General features: G+C 35.4%; 1 protein-coding gene across 1 annotated transcript in view; it reads right to left on the reverse strand.

The window, feature by feature from the left end:
• The window catches only part of KCNA4 (potassium voltage-gated channel subfamily A member 4), a 215,023-nt gene that overhangs the window by 8,779 nt on the left and 192,514 nt on the right, over positions 1-13,730 (reverse strand). Inside the window, exon 2 of the transcript XR_010389456.1 lies at positions 10,838-10,967. The gene's annotated coding sequence lies outside the window, so the exon portion shown is untranslated. The remainder of the gene's footprint in view (positions 1-10,837; positions 10,968-13,730) is intronic.

The raw sequence follows: 13,730 nt of genomic DNA on the forward strand, positions 1-13,730 counted from the left end.
TGATTAGAGGAAATTGCAGAGGGACAGAGAAAGTACTGTGTCTTACAGGTGTGACTGCAAAACTTCAGCTGTTCTAGTGCAGTTTAGGATATTTGTCAAAGGATAAATCTGAGTCCTAAGGAGAGAAGCCTGTACTTGAGTTGATACTAGCCATTGTGTAGGGGCTATGTAGGGGCTGAAATGAAACACAGTGGTTATAGTTCCAGTAAGTCATGACACTTCTGAAAATTATTATACTTTTTTCTAAGACAAACTCCTTTTTCACTAAGCTTCAAACTCACGCTCAAATGTTATTTCTGAGGAAACTGTCAGACTGCTCCTTTGAGCTAATACTGAATTGGATTGATCTGATTTTACAGTGGCATATCCTAATGCTGAGGCTATACTGGCAACAACTATTATCTTTTCAGTTGTCATGACATGACAGGTAGCACAATCATTGAGCATCATGCAATACAGGATCATGGCAAATGGGAGACACTGTTTGCATGACATAGTGGCAAGTGGAACTGATGACTCCCATGTGTCTGCCAGAAAGTGCTTTTTTTTATCTCCTGTTAGCATGGAAGCTACAGTAGTGCATGTCAGCACTGTACTCAGCAGCCATTCCTTTGGGGGTAGCCCACACTACAGTCAATTTTTGTAACTAAGAAAAACTTAGGCTGAGATTCAATTGCAAGAATCCTTTAACTAACCTCCCCACAATGAGAATTCACAATCTTAGCTCCCTTGTTATTAAATTATAACTTGATTAAAAGGCTGATAAATGATTAAACTTGCTTGCATAATTTACAGAGTATAAACTCCTAAAGAGCATCACAAAATTATACTACGCCCTGTAACTCCTCTCAGCATTTAGTTTACAATAGCACTAGTGGCCAAACATACTGGTGCTATCAACTCATCTTGCTGGTCATTATGTCTTGTTCCATTATGGTTGTTACAGCTTAAATAAAAACTCCTTCACATTCCTTTCAAAGAAAATGAGACTCATTCCCTATACCATGCTTCTCACAGTGTTTCTGCACGAATGGTAATGAAATTATTCGGTGATACAGATGACAAAGGTGACATAACAACTAGAAGTTGCAAAGTTATGATTTAAATAGTAAACGGGAGCCCTTTAAGTAGCACTGGAGCCTTCTCTTTCTAGAATAAATGAACCCCATCAAAACAGTACTGTGTATCTGTATCTGAGGCATTATAAACAGTCATGATAACTATTTGAAACTCAGTGTGCCTTTGTGATTTTATTCTGTTCTTAATGGCAGGTAGAGAGCCTAATGTGGAAGAAAACATTGTGAAATAGTCATCCCAGAGGTCTAGAAAAAGTGAAATTCAAATTAAAATTTACATAAGGCATACGCTGGAGTAGTAAAAGTCCAGTATGATCATATGAAATACTCATGTGAGTTAATTTAGGTTAGTGCAGATGTGAAAGCTAAAGGCCGTTGTTTTCCAAGGCAAAGCTGCTGAACAGATTGTAAGTGAAAATGAAGCTCAGTTCTCATCCAGAAAGTTCCAATTATTTGTCAGAGGAAACAGTATCAGATAAGTCATATCAGCTTCTAATTATTTTGCAATAAAAACATCTAAGGGACGGCATTCAGACAACTGATCTGTGCAATAAGTGCAGATAAAGATGGCCTATAAATACAGCATTACGAATTGTCTACTGGTCTATAAAAATGCAGTACTAGTTACTATGAATTAGATAGTGGCCATGTTGTCTATGTCTAATAGTATATTATTCTAATAGTATTAGCAATAATATTAGTCTAATAGTTTATGTCTATGACTAATAGTATGTGTAATAGTCATGATGTAATGTAATACATTCAGCTGGAATGTCAGAACCTACATTATAAAGTAGCATTCATATGAAAACTAATCATGTAGGACACACTTCACCAGGAAGTAAGCATTCTAATAAAAGACTAGCAAGGCTAGCTTGTAGATACCTCGAATACTAACATCTCCTCTCTGTCACTAACTGGAATCAACACCAAACATGCTATATATGTGAACTAATTTTTTAGCTCGAAAACTGCAGATGGGTTGTGTCAGCTGACAATTATATACAAAGATAGTAATTTATGGTAGCTTCATCGAAACCCCGTTCCGCAAGTGGGAAATTCTGCTGATAGATATATATACTACACTGCTCCAGGTAGACAGCTGATCCCATCATGTTATTCACAGAGAACTTAGAAATCAACTCTCAGATTTGAGTCACAGCTCATCTTATATGTGGGTAGAAATTCTGATGATTTAGACATGCCATTCTATGCTAAAGTGACAGGAGTAGGTAGGATGCATCAATAAAACAGTATCTGTCTGTTTAGTCCGTGTGCATGTTTACTGAGTATTCCTGTCACTTTTTGTTGTTACTAGAAGAATCCCAGCAGGATGGCAGTCAGTAGAGAAGGTTAGATGTTATATGGGGTACAGATTTATAATTATTTATGCTGTGAAAATTAATTAGAAATGTTTGTGCAGTTCTACTTGAAAAAATTATCATTCTTTGGTCAATACAGTGGCAAACTGGTAACATTCTCTGCTAAATTAAATAGCTCAAATGTAAAAAAAATTAGGTTACGTGTCGTAAGTTGTTGGCAGAACATCTACAGTGATGTTTTAAAAATCTACTGCCTACCTCTATTAGTTTACCCCTGTTCGTTTACAATGCTTTAGAACACATCACTCAGACTCAGTCATCATTTGATATAACTTGGAAATACTCTGTCCCAGCAGTGCTACAACAGATTTACTGTTAATGGGGTTATAATGCTTTCTATGCCACCTATTAATCTTCACGTTTGTTTTTGTTAGCTCCTCTCATTGTTTAACCTTCTGAAATATTTAAAGTTACCATAAACTTCCCCTGTCACTCTTTAGCCTCTGAGCAACTTTACGACCTGTAATAGTGAAATTTTTTCCATTATCTCTATAAAGAAAATCTTTCCTCTTCTGCTTGAGCAGTCTGTCTGTTTACTCTGAGTTCTACCCATACTACCAGTTCCTTGAGAGCAAAGGATCTCTAAATCTCCAGGTCTCATTCAGTCCTTGATTCCTCTTTTAAGACTACCACCAAATGTACCATCCAATAGTTTATTTCAAATTCTCTCACTTTCTTAACTTGCTAGCCCAGTTCAGCAACCTTTTCTTGCACAGGCAGATACTACTCACCTGTGAAATCCCATTCTAGCAAATGGAATTGATCTTTAAGTACCATTAAAGAGAGTAGTTCCACAGTCTGGGGAGCCTAGTTTACACGGGCTGAAAATCTATTCAGTATCACTGCCTTCACTAACAAAGGCTACCTATGAATAAACACACATGATTTAGATTTTAGCAAATGTAATTTAGTAAACCTTAATATAGCTATGCATTTGTTATCATTCATTTTCATTAAGCCTCAAAAAGCATTCAAATTCACATATCTCTATACCTGTTTTGTATCATCTTTACTTCTCTTTTACCAGATTTTTGAAATATGGCAAAGAGTGGGATTAAATGTAGGTCAGTGCAATAAAACGTACTGGTTTTAAATAGATCTTGCTGAAAAGTTGCATTTTTTTTTCTTTATGACAAAGTGTAGTGAATTGATTTGGTAAAATTAAATATAACAGAATCTCATGCTTGCCATTTATGAAAATTGCATTTGAAATGGGTCACAATGTGGTAACATACCATTTCGGGTCACATAAACCCTAACCTGAAAAAAGCGGTCATATCTACTAATTACATTTGTGGACTGAAACCTCAAGCCTGAGTTCATTTATAATTTACATCTGTTATAATTCTACATAGAATAAAACCAGCATAGACAAGAAGAAAAATCACAGACCTAAAGAGAGGATCATAGGAAATGCAGTCCCTCTTATATTCCCTCAGTAAGCCATATCAGAATTAAGATATCTTGTGCAAAAGACTCCAAGCTTTACAAATTACAATATGCCATAAGAAGAGATCAAAGGAGATAACAGCATCTTTATTTTGCAGAAGACCTTGCATCAAAAAATCATTGTGGTGAAAATGCACAGAGGAACCTAGAAGACCATGTATACTAATATGATAGGAAACATGCTAAAACAAACAAACAAAACCCAGCTTTTCCCTCCCTGAAGATAACTCTGTCCTGATTTCCACTGTGACAGATGTTTTAAACCTGATGTTTGTGAGAACACGCACCAGCCAGGTACCCAAAAGACTTCTTACCACCATTAGAGCACCAAGCTAACTGTGGTCTGTCTCTGGTGTTCCAGAAGGAAGGACAAACTGTAGAGATAAACCATACATCAAGGAAAAGAGACAAATTATGCCTTCTGCTCACATATTCACTATCATCTCTGATAGCAAGCCCTTCTTCAGTTATGTGAAATATTCATTTATAAGTAATTTAGAGATTTGAATGTTTTCTCTCAGGGTATACATTCTTTCCAAAATCATGCTGGCAGAATTATAGAAACATTTCTCTTTGTGCCTATTGTGCCATGGCTATTTATCACAGGGCTGGAGGAAGAAGATGATCAGAATGATTGTTGATTAGAACATATTATTTGTATCTTAAATCAAATTCAAAATTTACCAACATTCAGTGAATTAATCTCAGAGAATTTCCTCCTCCTTTACAAACCTGTGTACAGAAGTCTTAGTCATTTGCTGCTATACACACTATCCTGTGGTGCTCATCAAAAACCTACAGTCACAAGGAATATCTTTCTTGAAGAATGTAATGAACACTCTTGTAGGATATAACAAATGTTGAGATTATGCCCAGTGAAGTTCTAGTATACAAGCCCATTGATGGCAACAAAACATGTTCACAGTGGCTTGTAAAAAAAAAAAAATCTAAACTTACTTCTTAAAGATGTTCTGGTTGAATAAAATGAAGTGAAAGATTACATCGAATAAAATAAAAATCTGACAACCAAATGACAGAAAAATCATAATCCCTTTTTTCAACTCTCTGTTCTAGCTCACTACAGAAATAGAATTATACTGCTGGGCTTGTTAAATGTCTTTCTCTATCTTTAACACAATTGGTAACTGAGAAACTAACTTTCATTTATAAATCCCTCCACTACTACATACCAGTTACATCTGGTCACATTTTTTTCCTTTAAGTTTCTTCATGGACAATTGTTATTCTGATCCATTTCCCTTTTAAGTGTCCACAAAACATGGTGAATATTTGGCACCAAAACCTGCATGGCTCATGAAAAGTAGTAAAATTGATTAAAAACGTTCACTTACCATTTACAAGTTTTTCTGCAATGGGGTTTTCAATCAGTTGCATAAATATATATATATGTGTGTGTGTGTGTGTATATATACATACATACACACACACACATATATATTTCTGCAGCAATAAAAAAATGTCAAATAACCTATGGATGGTTCTAATAATAACCAGTGGAATTGTCAACTACATGTAAGAACTCTCTCAGCTGACAGTGATTGAAAAGATTGAAAAGGATGGAGAAAAACTCATGCCCACTAAAAAATACCTCAGCAGTCTGAAGATGCTCTGCTGCCATGGTGATGACATGCACAGAAAAAAAGCATTAGGAAGAAAGAGTAGATAGACAGCAAGACTTCAGTTTGACCTAAATTTCTGTGTATACAATTGGGTAAGCTTATGTGCTTCTTCATAAGAGCAGCTCATGTTATACAAGAAATCATTCAAAACTTCAGTATCTACTTCTTTAATTGCTGGCATTCCTGCTTATAAAATGTAACTGGAAAGACAGATATTCCAAGCAAAATTTTCACCACTCAAAATCCACACAGTAGTCCAGGCGCTATGGGTCTGCATAAATTCCTTGTGCAGGAGTGGAGCCATGAGTATTTGGCTCAGATCATTTTATAATGGTTTTCAACACACATCTCTTTTTAACAGCTCTTTATTACTGCTTAATAAGATCAGTTACTGACATCTCTATAAGTGCGCTTTTAAGAGGAATGGAACATAATTGTGGTTTGTCCTCCATCTGAATACTGCACTTGTATTCCATTGCAACATAAGTTAATGTGCTTGTTATGACCTGATCATACTCAGGTTAAAACATGGTGCCCATGTGCTCACACATGGGCTTTTTCATCATTGTGCCTCTCCTCCCTGTCTGCCTGTATACAGGCAGCAAAGGAGAAAGTACAAGTCCCTGGATTCCAGACACACTGAAACAACATGAGTCTTGTTAATCTACTCTTCTTGCTTGCTGATCAGGCAAGCACTGTGGAAAAACTATTAATATGTATGTTACATTCACACTGCTCTTAAACTGTAATCCAATGAGGTGTCTATTTTTTTGACTTGCCAGTTTCGATGCAGTAACCTTTCTAATCAAGCAATTAATGAAGATCACTTATCTTATAAATCCAATTAAAACCTGTATTAATGAATGGATTGTTACATTACATCTCCTCATTCCAATTCAACCGGTGTGATATTTTGCCTGTTTACTGACATAAAAGAAAACAAATATGAGAAATAGCACTAAATGAAATGGTATTATATTATGCAAATTATCAACTGTTTTTAAATAGTGATTATTTCTCACCATAAACAGATATGAAATATAAATACTAATAGGCCTTTCTGAAATGTGGGATTCCTGAGTATTCTTAACTCATTTAATGCAACACAAAAAGACAATAAGAACAGCAAGTGTGCAGAAGCTCTGATAAACTGGACAGCTTTAAAGACGTATAACTTAAGAACTACAAATTGTACATTGCTATAGACAATAGACTCAGAGACACTCTTGCAGATTATTTTCAAAAGTGATCATAAATTTCTGACAATGTATCTCCAATTTTCTAACAGAAATGCAAAAAGGGAAATGCACTGGTCAGATACTCAGTACCCCAAAGATCTTAAGGAAGTATCTTCCAATAAATGTTCACAATAGTTGTATTTTTGATATTTAAAATTACTGTATGTGTGTGCACATGTAAGAGAGACTGCATTTTATTTCACTACCACTTGCTCTAGACTTATGCCATGGGAATCCTTTTCATTTCGCTATGCATGTTAAACTTGCAAAGACAATAACAAGGATTCACACACTGTTTGCTATCACATGTACAATTCCTACTATGCCTGAGTCAGAAAAACTGTGTTGCTGACAGGGTTTTTCTGTTTTTTCATGCAATGGGCCCATGCATGTAGATAACTTGGAACTTAGCAGCAAAAATATCCCATTCTTTTAATGCATCCACCTGCCTTGCAATGGGAACAGAAGCTTCGTAAATGACAGACCTTCATCCAGATGTTTCAGAGGGATTTCACATGACGGTGACTTGCAAGAAGGAAAAAGAACAAAGCAGCCTTCACTCCTCTTATTTCTTGACATTCGGAGGAAATTAGGAAGACAGAAAGTTATGGACTTTGGGAAGGAAATAATGATCATTTCAAGGGATACTTGGTGACATAAAAGATATAATGTACTCAAATTATTAATAATTTCCAGTCTTTCATGCACCCCTACAGATACAAAAAAGTGGAGGAAAGCATCAGAAGTAAATGGATGAAGTTGAATCACCTACTTGTGTAATCCAATTCTGCTTTCATCGATACTGCAATGCATGTTGGAAAGGTAAAAACAAAATGACTTTACCAATCTATGCAAAGTTTAAGCTTCAGTCTTGCTCACTGCTTTGTTTCCAGTTATACAGTTGGAAAACTTCTGAATATTGGCAAACACATAACAAAAATGCCAGACTTTCCCATCTACTATGATGATCCATGCATAGTGAATAAACACCCTTATATTTTAGATAAAGCAAGTGTATTGTCTAGTATTTTTTACACTCTTGCTGCCTGTAATTCACCTGCAATTTCCAGCAATTTAGCATTTGCATGAGTAACCGTAAGCAGAGATATGCTCAGAGGAAAATACAGGAGGTAATGAAGTAAATGAGGAATACACTGTAAGTACTTTTTTCTGAATAAAATGGTTTTGAAAACCTATCTGAATTTTACCTTGAGCATCAGAGAGTATTTAGAGCTAAGTATGATTTCCACCTGAAAGCTGGAGTTTTTGTGAATGGCAATTAAAATAACAATATTGACTACATTATCTAACTGGTTTCCTTTCAACAAAGTGGATTGCATGTGTATGTGTATGCATGTATGTAAAGCATACAGACATAATATGCCATACCTCTGTAGTTGTACACGGTATTTAAATAAAAAAGACATTCAGATTCAAGACTACCATAAACTATATTAGTTGCCCACCCACCATTACCACCACCGCTAATACTGCACCTGGCATTTCAGACAGACAGTTCAAGTTCATGTGAAATTGCCTTCCCTGATATTCCCCATTGCTTGGAAGACTTAGTACTTAAATTCTTCCATCTAGCTATTCTGAATTTTCTCTGACATAAATTTCCAAGTGACATATGATCACAAGGAAAAAAATGTTTAATGTTTATTGTCTCGGCACCATTTTCTCAGCTGGCATAAAAAGAAAACATTGAAGGGCAAGGCCAAAAGGGAATTGTATTTCTAGAAACAAAGATAGTAACACTGATTAAAAAGTTCTGAATGCTAGCCAAGTAATTCTCCAGTGCTTCATGCTTAAACCATTCAGCAAGTAATGGTATTTATTAATATTAATATCAGCATTTTACAGCCAGCCCCATAACAAGATTTACATTTTCTTAGTTCTGTTGTTGAAAACAGTTCAAGTTGGGTGGATAAATGAAGAAAACTACTGGGTACTTCCAAGCTCTAAGCAGTCAGATTCTGCTCTGCTTACACATTTTAATTAATACCTTATACATGGTTTCCTTGGTTCCTATGGCTGCCTTTGCAGATGAAAGCAACAAGGGAACTGGAAATAGGCCATAATCTTTTGTCACCGTCTACACTGCTTTCAATCACACAGAGCAATTCAACGATTCGATTTACAACAGCGTTACTGAAAATGGAATTGTCTGGGCTATTTGCCATCTTCATTTTAAGCTGAAATATCAAAGGTTATTCATTAAGAAGTACCTGAAACAGATATGCTTTACTACTGGGGTAAACAACTTCAATAAAGAACATCTGGCTGATTTTCATTCACCATAATGACATCACTTTCCTTATTTGTGGATCATATTTGTGATTAGTATATGACAGAGAGCTTACCTTTTAACTGAATTACACTACTATTTTTTACAGAGTACATAATTATATATATTTTATATTGCTTATAATATATTGCGATATATTTGTTTATACACTCTATTTAATTATACTGTTTTTATCTTAAAAATGACACTTTTACCACCAGTTTTATAGCCATTACCATTCACACTGTGATCTCATTAAAAGATTTTAATTCCTACAGGATAATTCACAGACACATACGTGCACTGGCGATAAAAATGTTCCATTGATCTTTCATAATTGTGCAAAGAGCTATATATAGCTCATGCTATTGTGAGCATATGCTGTGCCTCCAGGAAGATCTGATTAGATCAAATACTTGGAACAATTCCATGAAACAACAAATTGAGATAATGAGTGTACTGAATAACTAAAGCCCTGCAGACGTTTATGGACATTCCTAACTTCATGCAAACTGCTAAACCCATTTAAATCAGACTATGCCTTTGCATAGACAAGGCAAACCCAGAGTTAGATGCTAAACTAGATATTTATATCGCGTATCAGCAGAGTATCTGTGCATCCTATAGTCATTAATGAATTTTATCTAATTACTAGTCCTCTGAGATGGAAAGTAATGCACTCATCTAAAACAGAATAAGTTATAGCTGGTCTAAAGCCACACAGGAAGTCTGTGGCTGAACCACATAATGAACTCAAATCTCACAAGTCCCATTCTACTACTGTATCTTCTAAATTATCCTTCCTAAATTTAAAGCTCACAAAATATTCCCAAGTCATACACAATAGGACATTACTTTTACTGTATTTTTGCCAAATTTTTGTAGAAACATTGCTAATGACCTGTTCTTTTTTGCTAATTTGAAATGATCCCATCCCAGCAAGTGTCCAACATTAATTTATAACTTGAATCTTGCAGTAAGTACTTCGCAATCTGCTTGTGAACAATCTAAGAGAAAGTACCCCCATCTCTCCTCTCAGATAGGGACTATCTGAAAAAAATGAATAGGAGAAATAAACATGAGAATATTTGAAGCAGCCCTATACAGTCACCAAGTGAAGGTACACTCATCTGTTCCTATAAATAATCAGCTTCAGTTGTAGATGAGCAACCAGCTGCAACTAAAGTTATATATTCTATGTAAATCTCCATACTCACATTTCTGGAAGCTAATTAAAATAAACTTCTCATTGCTAAAATATAAAAAACCATGTTTTTTAAAGAAATGTTTGAGAAGAGACATAAACCATCATGCTTTTTGATATCAGTGGAAATCTAACAACTGAGATTTAGAAAGAAGTTTATGCTGAGCTTCAGTCTTGTCTGCCAAAAACATTTTTATCTATGTTTGTGAATTTTCTGCCACTGTCAAAGACAGGATGCTTAAATAGATAAACTAGCACATTGGGTCTAGGACAGCTTGTCCAAAATCCCTAATTCTCAAATTTTATTTTGTTTTGTTTCATTCAAACACTCTAGTATGTGGCTAAGATGAAACATGAAGAAGTTGAGACCTATTAATTTAAATAAATTTGAGAAAGTCTCCACATTTTCCATGTAGAACATCAGCTCTCCAGGAAGAATACTTTGACTTGGAAGCTAGTAGGTCAACACGTTAGTCAGGAATAGAACCTCTAACTTGTATGTAACATTAATCTCAGGATCTGTTTCCAAACTGCAAAAAAAAAAAATTACAAACTTACCTAATAAGAGTTACTGGAAGATGCATTCATTCATGTATTTTGACATCTTGACATTCAGATGAAAAGTGATCATATCATCTCAAGAAATAAATCAGCGAATGACTGTAGAAAACCTTTCCTCAATGATCAGCTGCAATCAAAAAAAATAAAAAGCTAAAATGAAGCTAGAACTTCAATACAACAGTCCCTCTATCATAATCCATTATCGCGACCTATTGTAAAGGCTCATATAGATTGACCTGTGGAGTTCCAGTCACCACTTCTTTAAAAAATACATTGTAAGAAGGGAAGAAATCAGAGAAAACTGATGAAAATGATCAAAGGAGGTATATAATAAAATAGCACAGCAGGATAAATAGCTTACAGAAGGTAAAATTATGACTCTGTTTTTCTTGTTTTTCAACACAGTAACAAGGAGGCATTCAATCAAAAGGAAAGGTGGCAAACTGAAAATAAATGTGGAACTCAGTGTTACAAGGGCCAAGAATTTAGTAAAAATCAAGATGAAACTGTACAGTTACGGAAATATCCATGAATGTGTTAACAAAATTGCAGGAAAATATGAAGCTTCATCTTTTAAGGTTTGGGTTTTAGGTCAATTTAACCTATTTGAGATAAAAAGAAGTTTAATTAGATGTGTCTTTGTATTTCCATGGTTACTAAACGAGATTTTAAAACATCCTCTGTTATCTTACTTGAAATATGTAGGTTGAAGCTGAAAAAATAACCGGGGTATATACCAAATACACTTGACTGCAAGAGCGCAGTTGTAGAAAAATTACTTTCCCTATATGGAAATGGCATTATCATCCACAGTGTCATGGGCATTAGAAGTGGCTCTCTAGGTTTACAATGTGCTGTCGTTTCACAGTTTGCAGAAGATCATACATAAATAAAGAAGTTTACATCATTAGATCCTTCTCTATAGATTTCCGAATAGGAAAATATTTGAGATGCAATATGACATTTCGGGATCTATTTCTATCTCTTGTGTTTTAGTGTTCTGAAAGTCTCTTTCACAGGTCTAAATTCATTCTAAAACTGGGTGAAAACAAGTCATCTCGGCCACTGATCAACTGAACTGGAAGAGAAACAAATGACAGTTGCCCTGGGTTAACCAGCAGAACTGGTTATTCAACAACAATATTTAACAACAAAAAAAGAGATTCATCTGAAATGCTTCCCTCAAAAGCTTTGCAAAACTTTCCAGTGTTCTGGGAAATAGTGATGGGGCTTATGATTTGTTATTAATTTTTTCCTGTTTTATCCCAGTAAGCCAAAAAAACCCAAAACAGATCTTTGAATATACAATCCTGCTAAAGACTGTTTTTTTTAAAGAATGGTATTTAATGCAGTTGATGATTTTCGTTGACTGTGCTACTGCAAATATATTAAGTTTGCAATGTCCTAAACATGATGATAAATTAGCCAATAAACTAGCATCTGCAGAAGATCCCTTCTTAAGAAAAATGTTATGAGCTTTAGTTAAGAGTTAATTTATTTTAATCAGTATCTGCCAAAGGCTTGCAACTTTCTCAAAGTATTCTGGTTTCTTCAGGCTTTGTCTGCAATGGGCAAGTCTAATGAAAGATAAATCAAGCGCATTCAACTACTTAAGCAGAGCTCAGTTTCAGTGTCGTTACAAGAAACTGTCAAAACATTTGGCAGAAGACATCACCTTCATCACACTAGGTACATTGAACTCAGCAGCAGAATTCAAACTGCTGTTGGTCTTGCAAAAAAACATAAGCTGTAACACACCTTCTTAGTTCAAAGAGACACTGTGAACCTCCAGATATTCCCCAAAACATATTAGCCCAAATACAGTTTACACTTCATTTAAGTACAACCAGTAAATTCAGGCATTGCTGTTGTCCCCACATGCATGATTTCAAACACCAGAGATGTGGGTCAGGTTCAGATAACACAACTGTTTTATTTAAACTCTAGAGACGCTGCCTAACAGAACAGTGAGGTATCTTCATTTAGGAGACATTCACAACAAAACACCGTATCAGTAAACTGATACGGAGGTGTGGTAAGGTTAGCAACTAACATCTAGAACAACAGTTCTGTGAACGGGGCATCTGAAAGTGGAAGTGCCCTCACTAGAAGAAAGGAGGCAGGTAAACAGGCAAGCAAGTTACTACAATAGCCTCTTCCCTGCTCTACTCCCTTCAGCTCCCTAGGCATCTAAGTCCATATATTTTTAAATTCAAAGCACAAATTACACTACTTTGCCAGTTACATAGACTTTTCTAAAGGTAAAGACATTTCTAAAGGTAACTTGTACCACAATTTACATCATCACTACATGAAATGATAGATGAGAGCAGGAAGTTCAGAGGGATGTGCAGGTTAAAAGTATCTGCATAACATACCTGTTTATCCGTTACTTGCTCTTCTTAATGAACCTGGGGCAGGGTCTAAGTGGCTTGCATTTCACCTAATTCCAGTGGCTAGTGTTTCCTATTGGCTAGGGCTCTCCAAATGTCTAATAAGGTATATAGCCACAGACACCTATACAAAACCAGTCATTTCAATATGACACAAATTGTACGAATATTAAAACAGTGCAAAGATAGTGCCACAGGTATTATGCCTGCTTTATATCATGGCATTAATCATAGAAGGTGAAATGTATCAGCCTGCATTCTACATTTCCACGCTAAACTGCAGCACCCACAGACATCTGGTTTTATGTTTGTTTTAAACTCTTACACTTGAGAAGAAGATGGCAGAGCTGAGGATAGCAATTACAGATGAATAAATAAAATAAATGCAACACAGGAAGCATTTCCCTTTCCATTATGAAATTTCAGCCTAATATTCTGTTGCTTAAGCCACATAAGTTAAATGCCGGTGGGTACTCAGCAAGGCTATGGGATCCTTA

Source organism: Dromaius novaehollandiae, chromosome 5 (genome assembly GCF_036370855.1).
Source record: "Dromaius novaehollandiae isolate bDroNov1 chromosome 5, bDroNov1.hap1, whole genome shotgun sequence".
NCBI lineage: Eukaryota > Metazoa > Chordata > Aves > Casuariiformes > Dromaiidae > Dromaius > Dromaius novaehollandiae.